Here is a 20082-nt window from a genome sequence, read left to right as displayed (position 1 = left end):
TTATTTTTTTTTTAGATTTTAACATATTGTTAAAAGTTTTAAATAAATAATTTTCAATTCTAAAGAAAATGACTAAATGCGATGTTTTTAAACTTTAAAGTGAATCAAAAATAAAAACAAATAAAGTATTTTTTATATATTTAGTTAACAACGTGAATATATTTTTTATATAAGTAAATAAATAGTAACGAGAAAAATCTTCGTCAAAATCTTGTAATAAGTACTCGTCCGAATTTAAGTATTTGTTGAGCATCTTGTATGGATGTATAAAAGAAAATAAGTATCTGAAGATTCCTTTCACGTTATTACCAGAAGAGAATTATATAATACAAATTTAACTTTTAATTATTATTAATGAATTGAACTGTAATAGAATTTTTAATTTTGATTTAATTTTTGAAATCTTTTAAATACAAACCTATTTTTAAACTGAAGAAATTCAAATAAAAGTCACTTTATTTCAACGCTGATTACTCTTTATATTACTTCTAATTAATTTATTTACTCAGTAGAAATATTTTTGATTAAATAGATTCAATCAAATCGTCAAACTTTTTAATTTTTTCGACTTTAAATTATTAAGCGTTTTACTTTTTAATTTAATTAATAAAATGATTTTAAATTTATTTTTTCGAATTAAAGTAATAAAAGACGTAAACTACACTATTAGTATTTTTACTTATTATAAAATTAAGTTTTGTCTTTTATCAAAATAAACCTATCAATTATTCAAAAGAAGATATTACATTTTAGAAACGAATTAATATTGCGAAAAAATAATTATTTGATTGATTTTTTTAAATATATATCATAACTAAATTAATAATACTGGTGATTATTATTTGTAAAAGTTCTTATATGTGATATTAAAAATTTATAATAAAATAGTCTAATATATAAAAATCAATATATGTCGAAATAAATTATATTTCGACATATATTGATTAAATGAAATACAAAATAAAGAAATTCAATATTTTTCAGATTATAGCGAGTTATTATGTATGTATATATATATATATAACTCAATATAATTTAAACATTGAAACGAATCATTAAAAATAATAATACAATTTTTTATTTTTTTATTTGAGAATTTCTATAATTAATGAAGAGCTATACTTAGCCCATCATCTATTCTTTCTGCAGAATGAAAGTAACAACAACAATGAAGGAAGCAATCAACTCATTCTTCCACTCAAAATTACAACATTCAAAGAAACAATAAAAGATAAACAAGTTACTCACGTGGGGATGATTAAAGAATCTCAGCTATCTCATCTCTTGTTATAGAAAACATTTACATAGAAAATTAATAAAATATTAGACATATAAATATCTAACTTTTATAATGTTAGATAACATAATAAATATATAAATTTGTTTTTATAATTACAAATGAAATAGTTTAATAATATATATATTATAATGTTTAAATATTTTCAATTTTAAATAAAAATAATAATAAAAACAATTTATTGAGAATAAGCATACGAAAATTTATTTGAAAATAAGGTTATAAAAAACAAAATTTTATTTCATAAATACATAAAAAAAAGACATTAGAAACTTTAAAAGGAGTTTTATAAATCAGAATGATAAAATATGCAAATATATCTAAAAATTTCAATTTTAAAATAGAAAATATGGTAGTTTCCATTTTATGTTAAAGATTCAACTAAATTGAAATAAACTAATGAAAGCCACTTTAAAATTTTCTTTTGAAATTGGATTTATTTAAAGCATATATAAAAATGAAAACAAACACATCTCTTACAATTGCATTATAACTACATATTGCTTTTTTTACATACCAACATTCATTGTTATATTGATTATATTCATCAAAAATGACGTTAATAATTAGGCCTACATAAGACTGGAAAATTTCAATAAATTTCTTTTAATATTTAATGCCATTCTTATTATTATTTTGTTTATAAATAATCATGTAGATACATTCTTTATTTCAGCATAATGTTATTTTACATGTTATTTTAGATAATAATATACAGCATGTTATCACATGTTATTTTAGATAATAATATACAGCAATGAGATATTAGAACGTTTTTTAAAAATTATATTTGATATATATTGTATTATGTAATATATACATATATAAGTTATATAATACAATATACTAGTATATACAATATAATTTTTAAGAAACGTTCTAATATCTCATTGCTGTATATTATTATCTAAAATAACATGTATTATGCTGAAATAAAGAATGTGTCTGCATGATTATTTATATAAAAAAATAGTGATAAGATTGGAATAAACTATTAATTATAAGACTAGAAAATCTCTTAATATTGTCATTTTTATTAAAATAATCAATATAACAATAAATTGTTGGTGTGCAAAAAAGAAACAATATAAAGTTATAATGCAATTCTAAGAAAGAGTTTGTTTTCATTTTTATACTTCTATGTACTTTAATATATACAAAATGCATATAAATATATTAAACAATATATATTGTTTAATATATGTTATATTTGTTATGTTTGTTTTTCATTTATAAAAAAATTAAATTTATGAAAGTAGCATATCCATAAGTACAATTCCAATTTCTGTTTGAAACTCTGTTTCAAATATATCATTTTAAGTTCAACTTGATAATAAATACAGAAAGAGATATCAAAAGGAGTGACGTAACCGTAATCCAGATGCTCAAGGCTTTCATTACTATATTAACATAAATAGATTAAGTACATTATTAATGTAAGTAATTGCTTCTATGCCTTTTCTAAAGCATTAATTGATCATTTACATTTATTTATCTTATATTTTTAAACATTTTTCTAGATAATGTAAAAGATTTTTATACTTAGAATATATATACAGTACATGTAAAAGGTATAAATAATGATTCATACACAATGAATCATTACTTAATATAATTATCTTTAGATGACAAAACAGAAAAACTAAAAAAATTTTTTAATATAGTGTTCTTTGCCAAATTTAATGCTTAAGAAATAATAATAATTTTTGAAGAAAAAATGAGATTTCTTGAACGAAAAATTGGTTATATAAGTGAAAGTAAATATAGCTACATCTGTTTTTTTAACGAATTTTAGTTTCAGACATCCATTTGGAATCGATCTTTGCTAATATGTAATAGCATCTTTAAGTCTTCTTTATCCGAAATTTAGTAGGAAAACGGTTTTGATTTAAGAAAATTTTTCATTTTTCTGCTATTTTCTAAGATAGTTATATCGAATAATATTTTTTATTTTAGGATTTATATGTGAGTATTTAAAATTGTAATATAGAAATTTTAAATAATGATTAAAAAATTACTCTAAATATATTGATATACTTGATATTTTGTGATTTTTTTATTTTTATGCAATTTCACTTTATATTTTTAAAATATTAATGTTGGGATAGCCGCACAGAAATGTATAATTTATGATTTTTCATTATAAAATTTTTTAAAATATTGTACAGTAATTAATTATGAGAAATACCTTCATTGTTCTAATAAAGTAAACATTTTCCCTAGAAAATATAGATATTTATAATCTGAATGCTTTTTATAATTTAGCTGCCAAATGGAGTATTCGTGCCATTTAATGAGTGATAAAGGTTAACATTACTATTACATAGATTAAAAATAAAGCGTAATATTTAAAAAGATATTCTAATAGCTTCCAAAAACAGACAATATAAGAAAACAATTAAGAATAAATAACAATGAACAACAAGAAATTATATCATTCTATAGTAACACAATAGATGTGAAAGGAATTACATAGAATAAATGGAAAATTTCCGATTTGTTTAATATTTTAGCAATAATTCCAAATTCCTTACCTAAATTGTTGCTTCGATTTAAAATACATTATTTTACATCAATGAGAATTCTAACTTTACACAATATAATTATTTAATACTTGACTATACAAAACAAAATGTAAACTTAGTTCAAAATTAAAATATAAGGAATATTTTATCAGCTACTTTTGAAATGTATATTAATATATTAAAATCATTAAAATATTTCCTTACATGAATCATAGAATATAAGAAGTTTTCAATATAAGTTGAGTAATATTAGTTGATCAATGACAATTCTGATCACTGATTTAGTTATATCATTAAACAGAATTAAAATTGATTATTAATCAAGGTTATTTTAATCTCCTTTTAATAAGAAATGTAAATTAATAAAGAACAAAGAAATTACTTTTTTGATTAAAAATTGAAAAGTAAAGTATTAATTTTTGTTTTGAAAACTCGAGTTTGAAATTTTCACTTTAAAGTTTGAAAATTTACAAAATTTTTAATGGAACTGTTGGCAATTCTGCAATATTGTCTTATATGTCTTATATTCAAGTAACATTTATTTAGTTTTGCTTGTACTGAAAATATTTAATAATAGCTTTTTCATGTTTTAAAGCATTAAGTTTTTATTAAATCGACTGAAACAAAAAACGTTAAATTAAAAAGTAATAAGTGGTCTTCATTAACTTAAATACAGTAAACACATTACAGATAGTTTTAAAAATGTAATATCAACACTTTGAATGATTTAATCTCACTTTTTAACTATATAAAACAAAATTAATAAAAAAACTTTAATTATGAGTATTTCTTCAATACACTGACATAAAGTAAGAGATTTTTTCACAATATTCAAATGCTACAGTGCGAGTTTTAATTCAAATGATTATTCTGATTTAATAACGTTGCAACTAGTGAGATGGACTCTGCCTGCTAAAATAAAAAAATAAAAAATAAAAAAATAGTTCTGAAAACATCAGAGATTGGAAAAAAGCTTTCATCATTTAATAAAAAGTAAAAAAATAGAAATTTTTCTAAAAGAAAATTTTCTGTTCTTTGATCTCAAAATCCGAATTCAGTCTGTCAATATTTGTTTCTCATCTTTGTTGAGGATTGAATTGAATTAAAGATTAATCAGAAATAAGACTGATTCATTGAAGTAATTCATTACTCAATTTAATATAAAATAAAAGAAAACCCTTACAAAAAATCGTTTCTTGTATTTATCTTATTTATTCAGTCGAAAGAAATAAACAATAATCAATAGCGACGAAAAATAAAGAAAATATGCTAAATAATATTGAAGAGAAATAATGGTTCTTGAAAAGAATGCATTACTTCTGAGAAATTTTTAATATATTTTTGAAAATGTAAACATTTTCCTGATAATTATAATACAATATAAAAACAACTAATAATTGCTGTTATATAAAAATTACACGTTCTGATTCTTTTTCGTAAAAGAGAAAGAATTGAAATGAGTAATAAATGACAATAAACTTTTAGTACATATTATTTTAGATTAATTGACTATATCTTTTACGTAAAAATCGAGCCTTTATTAATAATTTTAAAAAAATTCTATTTAAATCTATAAAACAATTAGTGTTTAAGTACTGTACCTTTAAGTTTATTTCGGTCCTGCAGGCATAGTTTTCATTGACACAAATATCAATAGAATATTTAAGTAATCTAAACTTTATTTAACTATTCTCTAATTTACATTAATTTGACTAATTATTTATACGAGAATCAAATATTTCAGAAGGTATAACGTTTTTCTTTACAAATTAAATTACAGTATATATATATATATATATATATATATAAATCAAACTTTTATTCAAATTTATTAAACAATATATAAAATATACCATTTAAAAAATAAAGTGAATAACGTTTTGTAATTAAAGGGTATTTAGGAAAATAATATATAAATACAAGGTATATTTATAATTTTATTAGATTATAAATATATCTTAGGTCGTCGTCTCTTCAATAGTAGATTGTTGTTCCCTGTGATCGGACATGGCGAGAGTGAAGATATTTTAGTCTTTCTACGTATTTTTACTAATGCGTAAATCCGTCAACCAGTTTTTAAAATAAAATATATCTTAAATTGAAACTTAAAATCTTATAAAATTATACACGAAGTAAGTATACAGATAACAAATGAGTACACATAACTAAACAGTAAAAGCTATTCATGTAGGCCTACTAAGCATATTAATTTTGTTATTATTAAATCTAAACATATTAAAATGAAATTTATTATAAGCTAATTCTTTCGAAAGTTTATAATTTAAAAATATCTCAAATGATCATAAAACTTTGTGAAATTAAACCTATAAAAACGAACTAAAATTCTATAGCTAACTTTTATAATTTATACGATTTGGCAAATTTTCTAATAATGATTTCTTGTAGGATATAAATGATCATCTATGGAAGATATTTTTGAAACATAATTTATATTCGATTGATTTATAAGAAACTTTGGTATCCGAGGCGCTCTTTCAAGATTTATGTTTGTGTAACTGCATTTAAATTAATATAGAAATAATAAAACTATTTAAGAAAAAATATGTTTTAAAGCTTTTAATTTTTATATGAAAATTTAATTTAAAAAACAAAGAAAAAATTAAAATTAAAATAGAATAATTTACGGAAATAAGTCGATATTAATAAAATAAATTAAACACAAAATAATTTTATAAATAATTTTTATAATAAAAATATTATTAAGCCTAGATAAATTAGAAATAGAATAAACAATAATAAATATGACGTAAATGCAGATTAAATTTACACCTGACTGAAAAAAAATAATAATTGAGAGAGGAAAAAATAATAAGATAAATTAATGCCTTACACAGTAGTAATGTTATGAATATTTATTAAACACGATGTAAAATTATTATACGTCAAATTACAAATCATTATTTTTAGATATAAAACAGGAAATGCTTTACAATTAAATGATTTATAGTGTAAAATAAATAAATAAATAAATAAATATATATATATATATATATATATATAACAGGGTTTTACAAAATAAACATTCAATTACTACCGCGTGTATTTAATTTTGACGTTTTCTACTATTCAATATTATTACGATTATATATTACTAGAAAATTGTTCAAAATAAAACGATTAATTAATTAGTTTTGAAAATATTTTTTAAATAAATTTTTGAGGAAGAAAGAAAATAATTTAACTATCATATACAAATAAATTTCTGATAAAGAGTAATAGTTTAGTTTAGGTCATCGATTCCCCCTTTCTCATCCATTTTCTAGACGACCCCATTACGAGTTAGGTCCGTCCACAATGGGATTTAAGGCAGACCATATAGCTTTCGTTTTGTTGACGATACAAGGTATAATACGTACCCAATGTGAAATACAAGTTTGTATATGTGTAAACAAATATTTCGGCTTAAAAAATATGCAGCCTAAGAAGACATTTCGTAAGTTTCTTTTCAATAAAGCATTTTATGTTCATTTACAATTCATATAATATCTTTATACAAGGATAAATCCTATATTTAAACTTGAATAACTTTCTGATTATATGTCTGTCTTTCTTGCATGATGGTAAATGTCATGTATTTTTTAAATTCAGTTTATTCTTGATACTTTTCGGAATCATGAATTCACTTATTTAAGAATAATATTTAAATATTTAATTTTTGTTGTTCGTAATTCTGTATTTACATAACGATCATGAGTAGGTCTTATACACGAAGTAAGTATACAGATAACAAATGAGTACACATAACTAAACAGTAAAAGCTATTCATGTAGGCCTACTAAGCATATTAATTTTGTTATTATTAAATCTAAACATATTAAAATGAAATTTATTATAAGCTAATTCTTTCGAAAGTTTATAATTTAAAAATATCTCAAATGATCATAAAACTTTGTGAAATTAAACCTATAAAAACGAACTAAAATTCTATAGCTAACTTTTATAATTTATACGATTTGGCAAATTTTCTAATAATGATTTCTTGTAGGATATAAATGATCATCTATGGAAGATATTTTTGAAACATAATTTATATTCGATTGATTTATAAGAAACTTTGGTATCCGAGGCGCTCTTTCAAGATTTATGTTTGTGTAACTGCATTCAGCTACTTTTGAAATGTATATTAATATATTAAAATCATTAAAATATTTCCTTACATGAATCATAGAATATAAGAAGTTTTCAATATAAGTTGAGTAATATTAGTTGATCAATGACAATTCTGATCACTGATTTAGTTATATCATTAATCAGAATTATAATTGATTATTAATCAAGGTTATTTTAATCTCCTTTTAATAAGAAATGTAAATTAATAAAGAACAAAGAAATTACTTTTTTGATTAAAAATTGAAAAGTAAAGTATTAATTTTTGTTTTGAAAACTCGAGTTTGAAATTTTCACTTTAAAGTTTGAAAATTTACAAAATTTTTAATGGAACTGTTGGCAATTCTGCAATATTGTCTTATATGTCTTATATTCAAGTAACATTTATTTAGTTTTGCTNTATATATTTGTATATATATATATATATATATATAACAGGGTTTTACAAAATAAACATTCAATTACTACCGCGTGTATTTAATTTTGACGTTTTCTACTATTCAATATTATTACGATTATATATTACTAGAAAATTGTTCAAAATAAAACGATTAATTAATTAGTTTTGAAAATATTTTTTAAATAAATTTTTGAGGAAGAAAGAAAATAATTTAACTATCATATACAAATAAATTTCTGATAAAGAGTAATAGTTTAGTTTAGGTCATCGATTCCCCCTTTCTCATCCATTTTCTAGACGACCCCATTACGAGTTAGGTCCGTCCACAATGGGATTTAAGGCAGACCATATAGCTTTCGTTTTGTTGACGATACAAGGTATAATACGTACCCAATGTGAAATACAAGTTTGTATATGTGTAAACAAATATTTCGGCTTAAAAAATATGCAGCCTAAGAAGACATTTCGTAAGTTTCTTTTCAATAAAGCATTTTATGTTCATTTACAATTCATATAATATCTTTATACAAGGATAAATCCTATATTTAAACTTGAATAACTTTCTGATTATATGTCTGTCTTTCTTGCATGATGGTAAATGTCATGTATTTTTTAAATTCAGTTTATTCTTGATACTTTTCGGAATCATGAATTCACTTATTTAAGAATAATATTTAAATATTTAATTTTTGTTGTTCGTAATTCTGTATTTACATAACGATCATGAGTAGGTCTACAGTATACAATAATTTATCATTTCGTTTTAAATAAAGGAAATCTGGAAAATAATTTTCCAACGATATCTTTGAAAATAAGTCGGAAATTCATAGTGTCAACTACAGTTTCGATGAGAAATAGTTGTTGAGAAATAGAGCGTGATAGATAGACAATTGACACTTCGAAAATTACATAGATCTATATATAGGCTATATATAATTATTTTCGATTCAGTTTAACAAAAACATATTCAAAATTAATTAAATATTTCATCACTTTTTTAAAATACTGTATTTATTATTAACGAAATAATTATTACACAATTTTCTTATTAAAATCTATTTAGTAGCTCGCTCGAAAAAAATAATCTGAAGTGCTTTCTAGAGAATTCGCACAGTCGACAAAATTCAGAATAATAATTCGATATTGATTTGGGAGTAGAAATTATGAATTCAAATATTCGAATGAAGGATAAAGTTTCCCTTTTAATTTTATTTTATAAAACTACATTACTTTTTCAAAAGTTTGAAACAAGTTTAGATCGCATGCATTTGAAATCTCAGAAATTAAATGAAACTGAACTTACACAGCAGTTGATATTAAAAAACATAACATCTGCTTAAAGAAGCTCTTAGAACTTATAAATAAATTACAGAATAAAAATAAAAAATATTTTCTATCAACTAAGAGGATTAAATTTTTTTCTTTTTTTTAAATCCTTACCTTTAAAATTTAGTTAATTATATTTTAAACTATTTAATTGTCATTTGTAAATAAATTAAAATTATCTTTTACGAAATACTATTTCAATAGATAATCAATCATTCTATTTATAATAGGAAATTTTACTAACGATCGGGACATGCGATCTTTTGGATTAGGAATCGAAAAAATTGCTCGAATTACTTTTCCAGAACATTAAAGAATATCAAAATTCTGGTAACTCAATTGAAAAAAAACTGCTACTTTCAACTTTAGTTAAAAAGACTAAGATATTAAAACTTTCTAACTTTACCTTTAACAGATAGAATGTAAATTTTATCAATTAAATTTTGAGCTGTAATTAAAAGTTTAAAAAGAATAATTACAATAAAAAAGTTTGTAATTTTCTTGTAAAGAAAATTCAATATCAGTAGGAATTCTATAACTATATTTGATAGTTCAATATTAAATTTTATACTGTCGGTATATTGTATACACTACATATATTTTAATATTTGTAATTGCCCACCCTTTATGATAATAAAGATTAATATTCATAATATTAAATCTTACAATAAGTTTTCAATTACACCAGGAATTAACATTTTTATATTATTTTATAAATACAAAAATATACTTTGAATATGTTTTGTTCACGATGTATCTAAAGGAATTATATGTATTAGTTCTGAAAAGTTTCAGAAGAATTAGACTATTATACACCACGGTTTTTTAAAGTAGATCTTGCTTACTTTATATAAAACGAATAGGAAGATCTTTTATCCAGTTTATTTACATTTAAAAATATATTATATTCAGAAGGAACATAAAAATCGTTTCTTTAGAAGGTATTAGACTTATATCGAAAATACCAAATCTCTTTGGGAATACCTGCTATGTCGTCACTGAATGATAAACGATAGGTGGACGAGATAGGAAAAATTGGATAGTCCCAAGTTCGATAACTCTCTTGTTGGTAGTCTTAACTGTTGTATAAAGCCGATTTCAGATCGAAACCAAGAAATTGTTGTCGAATACACTACAGGCGGTATTCAATAGCTACACTAACCGAAATACTTCACAACTGGTGAAAAGTTGTCTATAAAAGTATCTCATTTCTATAAATATGTATAGTTGACAGAATATTTTCCTTTAGAATTGGTACTATTTGAGAACTAGTGAAATACTATGTATCAAATTGTTAAAAAAATCAGATGTTATTTCTCTGTATGGAAATCAATACAAATAGTTTATAGGAAAGGGAAAAAGAATCTAACTGTACGAACGATCATCTGACATGACTACTATATAAAACTTTCCGATTCTCTTTTTCGAAGAGACTTCTCTACAAACAATTTTTTATCGAATATTTAAATATATTCGTATTATAAAATCTTGTTCGATTTGATATAGTTATATAAATATACGAAGCTTCTTATATTCAATAAGAACGTTTCGTATATTTATATAAGTATATCAAATCGAACAAGATTTATGAATAAAAATAAATAAAAAGTAGTGTATTCAGTATATATATAATATACTATATATTTCTAATTTATAAATAATATTGTTTATTATTGTAAAAGTTACTTATTTTTCTATATACGGAAGCTATTTTTCACATTAAAATTATAGCTAAGAAATAGTTTAACGAAGTTTTCTTACTCAGCAAATGTTATTCAAATTCAAAATTATGTTAAATAATTCTCAGTGCATTATTTATTTCGTGTTTACAACTATTACTTGTATGCATTTTATTTTATTTTCCTATTCTTTATGCTATGATAACAACTTTCTCTATTCCTTGTCAAAATAAATTTATTAAAAATTATTCTTGCCTATTAATTTTGAATGTGAATTAAATTTTGAATCTATTTTCGTTTATATGAAAATAAAGTATTCAATTTTTTATTTAATGTTTAGAGCTATATCTTCAATATAGAATAACAGAATTTAATAAAAATTTACTTATTTCAGATACTACACAAAAGATTTATTAAAATAAAAAGAAAACTAAGCAATACACTTGGGACATTGTTGATGAAAAGAATAATAAAATAAATAAAAAAAAGCTAGTAGCAGGAAAACTATTAATAAATAGCAAAATTATATTTTATATAAAATAAAAAATGAATATTTTTAATATAAAATAATTTATTCAAGTCAAAAAAAGTAAAAAATAAAACTATGTTATCTAATGTAAAAAATAAATTATATTTTTTAAGAAAATGAAAAATGACAATTTTCCTACAAAGTAAGCAAATGTTTTATTTATTTTTATTTTTCATTCATAAAAAAATAGTCTATTATTTTAAATTATTACACAATAAATTATATCTATTTTTTAACTAACAATAAATAAAGTTAGCAAATAAAACGGCTATAAGAAGCTGTAACATTCCTCTATACAAGTCTTCTAAAATAAGTTCAGAATGATAATGCACTTGTATATAATATGTCATTGTTAACACTTGTTTATAATCCACTTCCGACATAAATATACTTTCTTCTAATTATGTTTAACAGTGTGTAATTCCCCGTTGAGTAATAAGGAGGTAATCTCATTAAAAGTATTTCTTGCGAAACATAAAAAAATAAAATTTTCTATTAACTAAAAATTGGATTTGAACGAAAATCCAGCATAATGTAATGGGAATGATTAAAATCTTTTTATAATATCTTTACTAAATTTAGGGCAAAAGTTCTAAATCTCCATTAGTATAAAAATAGTTGTTTGTAGTATTTATAGTGTTTATCATTTTACTCTAAAAGGATAAAAATTTCCATTAACATCCATTCCAAAATATGTTAAATGAGAATAACTTTCGATCCTCTTAAACTGTTAACTGATGTTATTTGTCTCGATTATTTGAAAATAACTTCTGTATGATTCATGTATATTTTGCTCTTACAATAAATGTGTAAACAATCTGAAATAATAAATCCATATAAAAGGATGCAACGAATAAGGAAAACCATGTTGCTAAGAATAGTACAGGTAGCAGTGCTCACCATTAGTTGTTTCCTCCAAGTCGTTTCCCATGAGATGGTTACTATGGAGACAGTTGTCATGGTCTGTTGTTTCGTACAAATAAGGGATGAGCTTGTGTTTATTTGGTAAGGTAAGGACAATCTTTAGGGAATTAACCTTGGTATTGTGACAATTTGGCTATTCAACTTGTCCTATTTAAATAGCATTCAACGTTCGTGAAAAATACAAGAGTTAGTTCATAAAAATTTAAATTTTTTTATCTTTATTATACAATGTATTAAAATTAAATTATTTAATTACACTAATAAATATGTAATAGTATTAAAGAACAAATAATTGGGATTAAACAACTCATAATAAATAAATAGTTTATAAGCAAAATTATATAATACAAATTTTAATATGGTTTATTTGTTATTACAGCAAATTTATCTTATTAATTATAATGATTTTAATATTTTGTACGAAATAATTTAACAAAATAGCCTAAAATTTAATATGAAATATTACTATTCCAGGCAAAGGTTAAATAAATCAAGCTCCAATGTATGGTTCACACTCGCTTGCGAACGATTTAATGAAGTGTACGTGGTTGTACAACAGATATCTACTTAAAAATATTTTATTTCAATCGTAAAACAGAAGGGAAAGAGATGACAAACTATTAATTTTCATTGTAAATCACAGAACAGCTTAGGAAACTAAGCTAAATTAGTTTTCTTAACTGAGACAATTTGAAGAATTCTGATTATTATAAGATTTATTACAGCCAGGATAAGTGCAATAACCGACTGTTACACACCAACAGCGGATTACGTCTTGTTCGTTAATTTCACCGTAGATTAATTTGACATATTAGAAGTGTAATTTGAGCAGTTTGAATGAAATCTTTAAATCCATTGTTAAATACGGATTATTATATAGTATATTAATTAACATACAGTATACCGTCAATAATAAACGACCGGTGTTAAGATTTACGATGATCTATTATTATTCTATTAGATAAATATGTCAAAATTACTAAACTCTGAAAACTGATGATATAATCTGTTAATAGAATTTATTTGATCCTTTGAAAAGTTTAATGAAGTTGAAAAGTTTAATAAAATTAAAATTTTATTAAACATTTTCCGGAAGTATTGTGTTACTAACAAAATTTAACACTTTGATAGAAGTTAAAACAAAAATTAGAGAAGTTCTTTTTTTTTGTAGAACAAGAACTTTTATTAAGTTAAACTTTCTCAATTTTTGATTTGCCTCAGAAAAAAAAGAAAGCAAATAATAAAAATGATTCGAAAAGTTTTCTAATTTTCAAATTATGCACATACCAGCAGATATTAACTACATTACTTAACTATGCGGCGTATCTATTACTTTTTCATTATGAGAGTGAATGAAAACTCATTTAGTGTTAATAATCTCCTAAATAACCTAACATGCATGCGATTTCGCAAAGATTAATTGCTGCTGTCTTATTTCCTTCCCACAGGATAGTCAGTTAAAAGGATAATTAAAATTCTCGATTATTTAATAATTACAATTACTAATAATATAATCAAAATAGAAATTTACCATTTGCTTAATAAATTTTTAAAAAGACAATTTACGTTGTATAAATTTATTTCATTATAAATTTTCTGTTCGAGGTAAGTAACTGCAATTTAATTCATTTGTTTGATGAATGCAAATTTAAGAACACTAACGTTTCGGATAGCTAAATTTAAGATTATGATCTATTTAAAGTTGGAAAATATTAAAATTTTGTAGCGTTGAGTGAAACCATATACTCGTATAATTGTTTGTTTATCTGAAATTTTTACTAAATATCTATAACATATTTAATTAATTATTTTTCGAATAAATTGAAATTTCTATTAATATTTACACATTAAAACTATAATAATTTTAAATTATTGGCTTACTAAAACGAGAACTTAAAACAGCAGAAAACTTTAAAATTCCTGCAATAAATATGTTTCTAAATGTAACAAAAAGTAAGTTATTACAAATAAATCAATAATTTCCAAAGAACTTTTGAAAGTAATTATTCGATGTCCGATAACATCAAAAATTGGGTTCAAAGAACTATCGACTCCACACTTCAGTTTTTCCAAATGGGAGTATGGCTTAAGATAAAAAAGTGCAAGAAATAGAACGGGAACAACAATCTATATTATTACTGAAAATGAAACCCTGGTATAGATTTTGTTCTGTTTCTGATTTCAAGTTTTGATCATATATATATATATATATTCTACTTTCATACGAATAGAAATAAAATAAATATTTTGAAGAATAGTTTCAGTCAATGCAAATTATAGGTTACCCTTAAACTATTTTTAAACCGATACATTGTAAATAATCTAATCATAGTATTTGTCGTCACGGAAAATACCACTAATAGAAAAGAATCCATACTAGTAGAATAACAAATCCATTGAAGTATGATTGGAAACTGACTTTTTATTATTTAATAGTGTTTTTTAAATTAAAGTATAAAAACGTAATTAGTAAATGTTGATCAGTCTATTTTTCATTTTTAAAATTTATCAAAATAAATAGAGTTAGGTTTGATTTTCTTCTCGTTAAATATACTCTTTTTAAATTTAAAATTGTCATTATTCAGCGATTTCATTAAACGACCCAATAGGAGATTAAAATATCCGTGTTTACTGAAAAAATAAAAAAAGCGAAATGAGAACGAATCTGTTCTGTTTACTACTCGAATAGGAAAGAAAATGTTTAACTTGTCATTAAGTTTCTGTTTTTCAAGAAGTTTTTTGCCTGTCTTTTTTAAAAGACTTAACAGTCTATTACTCATTACTGTTCAAAGTGATAAAACTGTTACAGTGCGCGATTCAAAGTCAGCATTAATGACTCTCATTGAGAAAACCAAATATTCGACTTTCTTCATAAAACGATTAAAATATATAAAATNAAAATATTTTAGTGTAACGATTTATCTTTGCATTTTACAGGAAACTATTAAGTAAGGGTTAGACGAAATTCGCTAGCTAAATTCTAAAAGTGATCTGTAAAAACTTAACGATTTGATATATTTAATCAAATTCTAAGAAAAAGTTTGTAAAAGTACTTAATTTTGCGATATTAATTTATTTTTGGAAATAATTTAACAAATAATTTTAGAATTAATATTAAAGAGTTGTGTTGCATATTTACAACAGATTTACTTCATTGTAAATTATATTTTTAAAATTTACATTAAATCTTTCACGTTTTAAATACATAAATTATTTTTAAAATGTATATTATGAAATTCATTTAATTTTAATACGAATTTTAGCATCGATAACAATAGAAAATAAATAATCCTCACTGTACATCTTTGTGTAATTCTTTCAAAATTTTGTTAAAATCGTGAATGAACTTTAAAAGTTTTATTCTCTAAATATTCATGTTTTTAAAGCAATATTCTGAATGTAACTGTACGAGAATGTTTTAAAAATATCTCTGAGATTTTTTTATTTAAATAGTTTAAACCAAGGATTATTTTAAGATGATTACAAATTGAAATAATTTAGATAATTAATATAATAATATCAAACAAATGTAAGAGGATTTACATTTGTAGAATATTATGACATTAATAACTAAAAAGATTAAAACTGTATAATAATATTACAAAGTACAATAAACTGATGTGTGTAAAAACAAAATATAAGATATTTTTTTTATATATAACAACGATTTAATAATGCATATTAAAGTAGACATATATAATATAATTAAAATTTGATTACACATTTATAAAGTAATATTTGTAACATTTTAAGTTTTATAAATTAGTTTCGCTTATGAAGATGTTAAATGACTTATTGTTATAAACATTTTTAAGTATCTAAAAGTCTTATGGAGAATCTCGGGAATATGTTTATATGATTCAAATTTACATTCGAGGATAACTTTCAGATACTTTAAGAATACTGAATTTATGTATAAGAAACAAAGAAGTACTTAAAAATCTAGATATTTCACAATTCAAAACAAAATTTATGAACGTGGAAATTGTAAAAATAAAGTCTAAATTTGCAGCTGATTCTGGATAAAGATATTAAATTCAAGAAAAGATTATCTTAAAGCTCGTATTGAGATATTTTCAGTAAAGTTTCTGAAATTTATATGATCCCATTGAAATATGCCTTTATTCTTTTTATTATAAACTTATGTTAATACATCTTTTAGTCAGTTAAAAGGATAATTAAAATTCTCGATTATTTAATAATTACAATTACTAATAATATAATCAAAATAGAAATTTACCATTTGCTTAATAAATTTTTAAAAAGACAATTTACGTTGTATAAATTTATTTCATTATAAATTTTCTGTTCGAGGTAAGTAACTGCAATTTAATTCATTTGTTTGATGAATGCAAATTTAAGAACACTAACGTTTCGGATAGCTAAATTTAAGATTATGATCTATTTAAAGTTGGAAAATATTAAAATTTTGTAGCGTTGAGTGAAACCATATACTCGTATAATTGTTTCTTTATCTGAAATTTTTACTAAATATCTATAACATATTTAATTAATTATTTTTCGAATAAATTGAAATTTCTATTAATATTTACACATTAAAACTATAATAATTTTAAATTATTGGCTTACTAAAACGAGAACTTAAAACAGCAGAAAACTTTAAAATTCCTGCAATAAATATGTTTCTAAATGTAACAAAAAGTAAGTTATTACAAATAAATCAATAATTTCCAAAGAACTTTTGAAAGTAATTATTCGATGTCCGATAACATCAAAAATTGGGTTCAAAGAACTATCGACTCCACACTTCAGTTTTTCCAAATGGGAGTATGGCTTAAGATAAAAAAGTGCAAGAAATAGAACGGGAACAACAATCTATATTATTACTGAAAATGAAACCCTGGTATAGATTTTGTTCTGTTTCTGATTTCAAGTTTTGATCATATATATATATATATATTCTACTTTCATACGAATAGAAATAAAATAAATATTTTGAAGAATAGTTTCAGTCAATGCAAATTATAGGTTACCCTTAAACTATTTTTAAACCGATACATTGTAAATAATCTAATCATAGTATTTGNATTTTTAAGAGAATAATTCTGACAGTTTTAAATTAATATTTCAAAATATACATAAGATAAATATTTAAAAAATTTATACTTTAATCATTATATTGAAATAATTACTAAAATAAAAATAGAAATTTCATTAAGATAATTGTTTTTTGAAGTTATAATTAATTTTTTATGTTGAATAAAAACATGAGAAAAACGGATAATTAATATTTCACATAATAATATTAAAAAAGTAACATTTGCTAAATTAATTTTAATTTAAATAATTTTAATTTGAAGAACATTAATTATTTAAGATACTGATAAATACATTTATAATTTTATATTCTTATAACTTTGAAAAAATTTTAATAATACAAAAACTGAATTACCCCTGTTATTATTTATAAAATTGTTTTGTAATAGTTTCTTTTGAAGAAAAATAATTTATCTTTTAATCTTCATTGAGTTGGTTGATGTTATTTTTATATAATTTTATATACAAAGCTGAATAAATAAAAAATAACTATTATTTTTATTGTATGCCATTGTATAGGGCCTATATAATGTTACAGGAAATTAACTGTGACAATTAAATTTATTAATATATTCGTTAATTAAAATAACGCTTTAGAAATTACATAACATATAATGTTAAAGTATCGATTTTCAAGACGAATTGATAATCTCGTATAGATTACACGATACAAAACGGTGAAAAATAACGTCAATGCTTTCAAGTAGACATATTACGAAATCAATTCGAAGCTCAAATGTGGATTTTTAGGGATTTACAAGAACTTTATTGAACATATGTTTTTTTTTCTGCTGTACAATAGTTAGTTCAACAACTAAGTAATCATAAAAAAAATCTAAATTATAATTATTGTGAACGAAAATGCTAAAACTTTTTTATTTAAAATTTATCAAAATAAATAGAGTTAGGTTTGATTTTCTTCTCGTTAAATATACTCTTTTTAAATTTAAAATTGTCATTATTCAGCGATTTCATTAAACGACCCAATAGGAGATTAAAATATCCGTGTTTACTGAAAAAATAAAAAAAGCGAAATGAGAACGAATCTGTTCTGTTTACTACTCGAATAGGAAAGAAAATGTTTAACTTGTCATTAAGTTTCTGTTTTTCAAGAAGTTTTTTGCCTGTCTTTTTTAAAAGACTGAACAGTCTATTACTCATTACTGTTCAAAGTGATAAAACTGTTACAGTGCGCGATTCAAAGTCAGCATTAATGACTCTCATTGAGAAAACCAAATATTCGACTTTCTTCATAAAACGATTAAAATATATAAAATATTTTATACATTATTCTGTAAATATAAAAATCCCCTTTAAAAGTACAACAATAAAAAATGCAAACAGCAAAAATTCGAATGATTAGAAATAAATTCCTACTACCAAACTAATGTCAAAAACTGATGAAAGAAAATACAATAGCATTTGGAATTCCGAATGTACATTCTCTGAAAACACCAATCACAAAGGAAATTTGTTCAGCCGGGGACAGTGAAGTAAAGAAAGTTTCTTTTGTCTTGAATTTATTATGATTCAATTTATTTCTGACAGTAAAAAAATCAAAACATATTTATACGATTTTTACAATACACTAATGTAAATTACAATTTATATGTCCAATTTAAACTGAATTGAATTAATATTGTAAAAAATAAACAAACATTTTCATATTTATAGCTTATTACATTATTATTTACACTTATCTTTTTGAAACTCTAAAAAAAAATATTAAACAGTAATCGATATATATATATAAGTCAATTCTTTAATTTTTAAATATACATAACAATCATCGTATTTGAATAAAAAGATTATATGTATATTGTTTAGAGTATATATTACAAGTATATATTAGACTATTATTATTATGCACTATATGAAATATAAACAAATAAAAATTCTTGACATAATATCTTATGTCATAAGTCATATAAAGTATGAACGTCATTTTTCAAAATACAGTAGCTTTTTGGTTATCTTGCTTCCAGAAAATTTCAAAGTAGAAAAAAATAAAAAAAAATTAGCTTTTAATCTTGAATGTGACATTTTTTGAAGAAAAAGCTTTTTAAGAAACTTCAATTTTCTATTCGAAAAGATAACTTCATTTTATTTAATATTATTATTAATGTTTTGTAAAATAAATTTATTTTATTTTTTTTTAAATCTTACATAAAAGTTAATAAAATTTTCTAAAATATAAAATTTTAAATAAATAAATA

The 20082-nt window shown here is 22.1% G+C and overlaps 1 long non-coding RNA gene across 1 annotated transcript in view; it reads right to left on the bottom strand.

Moving 5' to 3' along the window:
- Positions 1 to 1248: 1248 nt before the first annotated feature.
- Positions 1249 to 20082, bottom strand: part of LOC111640418 — a 55815-nt gene continuing 36981 nt past the window's right edge. Inside the window, exon 4 of the long non-coding RNA XR_002759269.1 lies at positions 1249 to 1283. This is a non-coding gene — a long non-coding RNA (uncharacterized LOC111640418). The remainder of the gene's footprint in view (positions 1284 to 20082) is intronic.

The sequence above is a fragment of the Centruroides sculpturatus genome, unplaced genomic scaffold (genome assembly GCF_000671375.1).
Source record: "Centruroides sculpturatus isolate CEXI.00-Female unplaced genomic scaffold, Cexi_2.0 scaffold148, whole genome shotgun sequence".
NCBI lineage: Eukaryota > Metazoa > Arthropoda > Arachnida > Scorpiones > Buthidae > Centruroides > Centruroides sculpturatus.
Note: the sequence above shows the minus strand (reverse complement) of the source record. Positions and strands in the feature narration are given on the sequence as shown.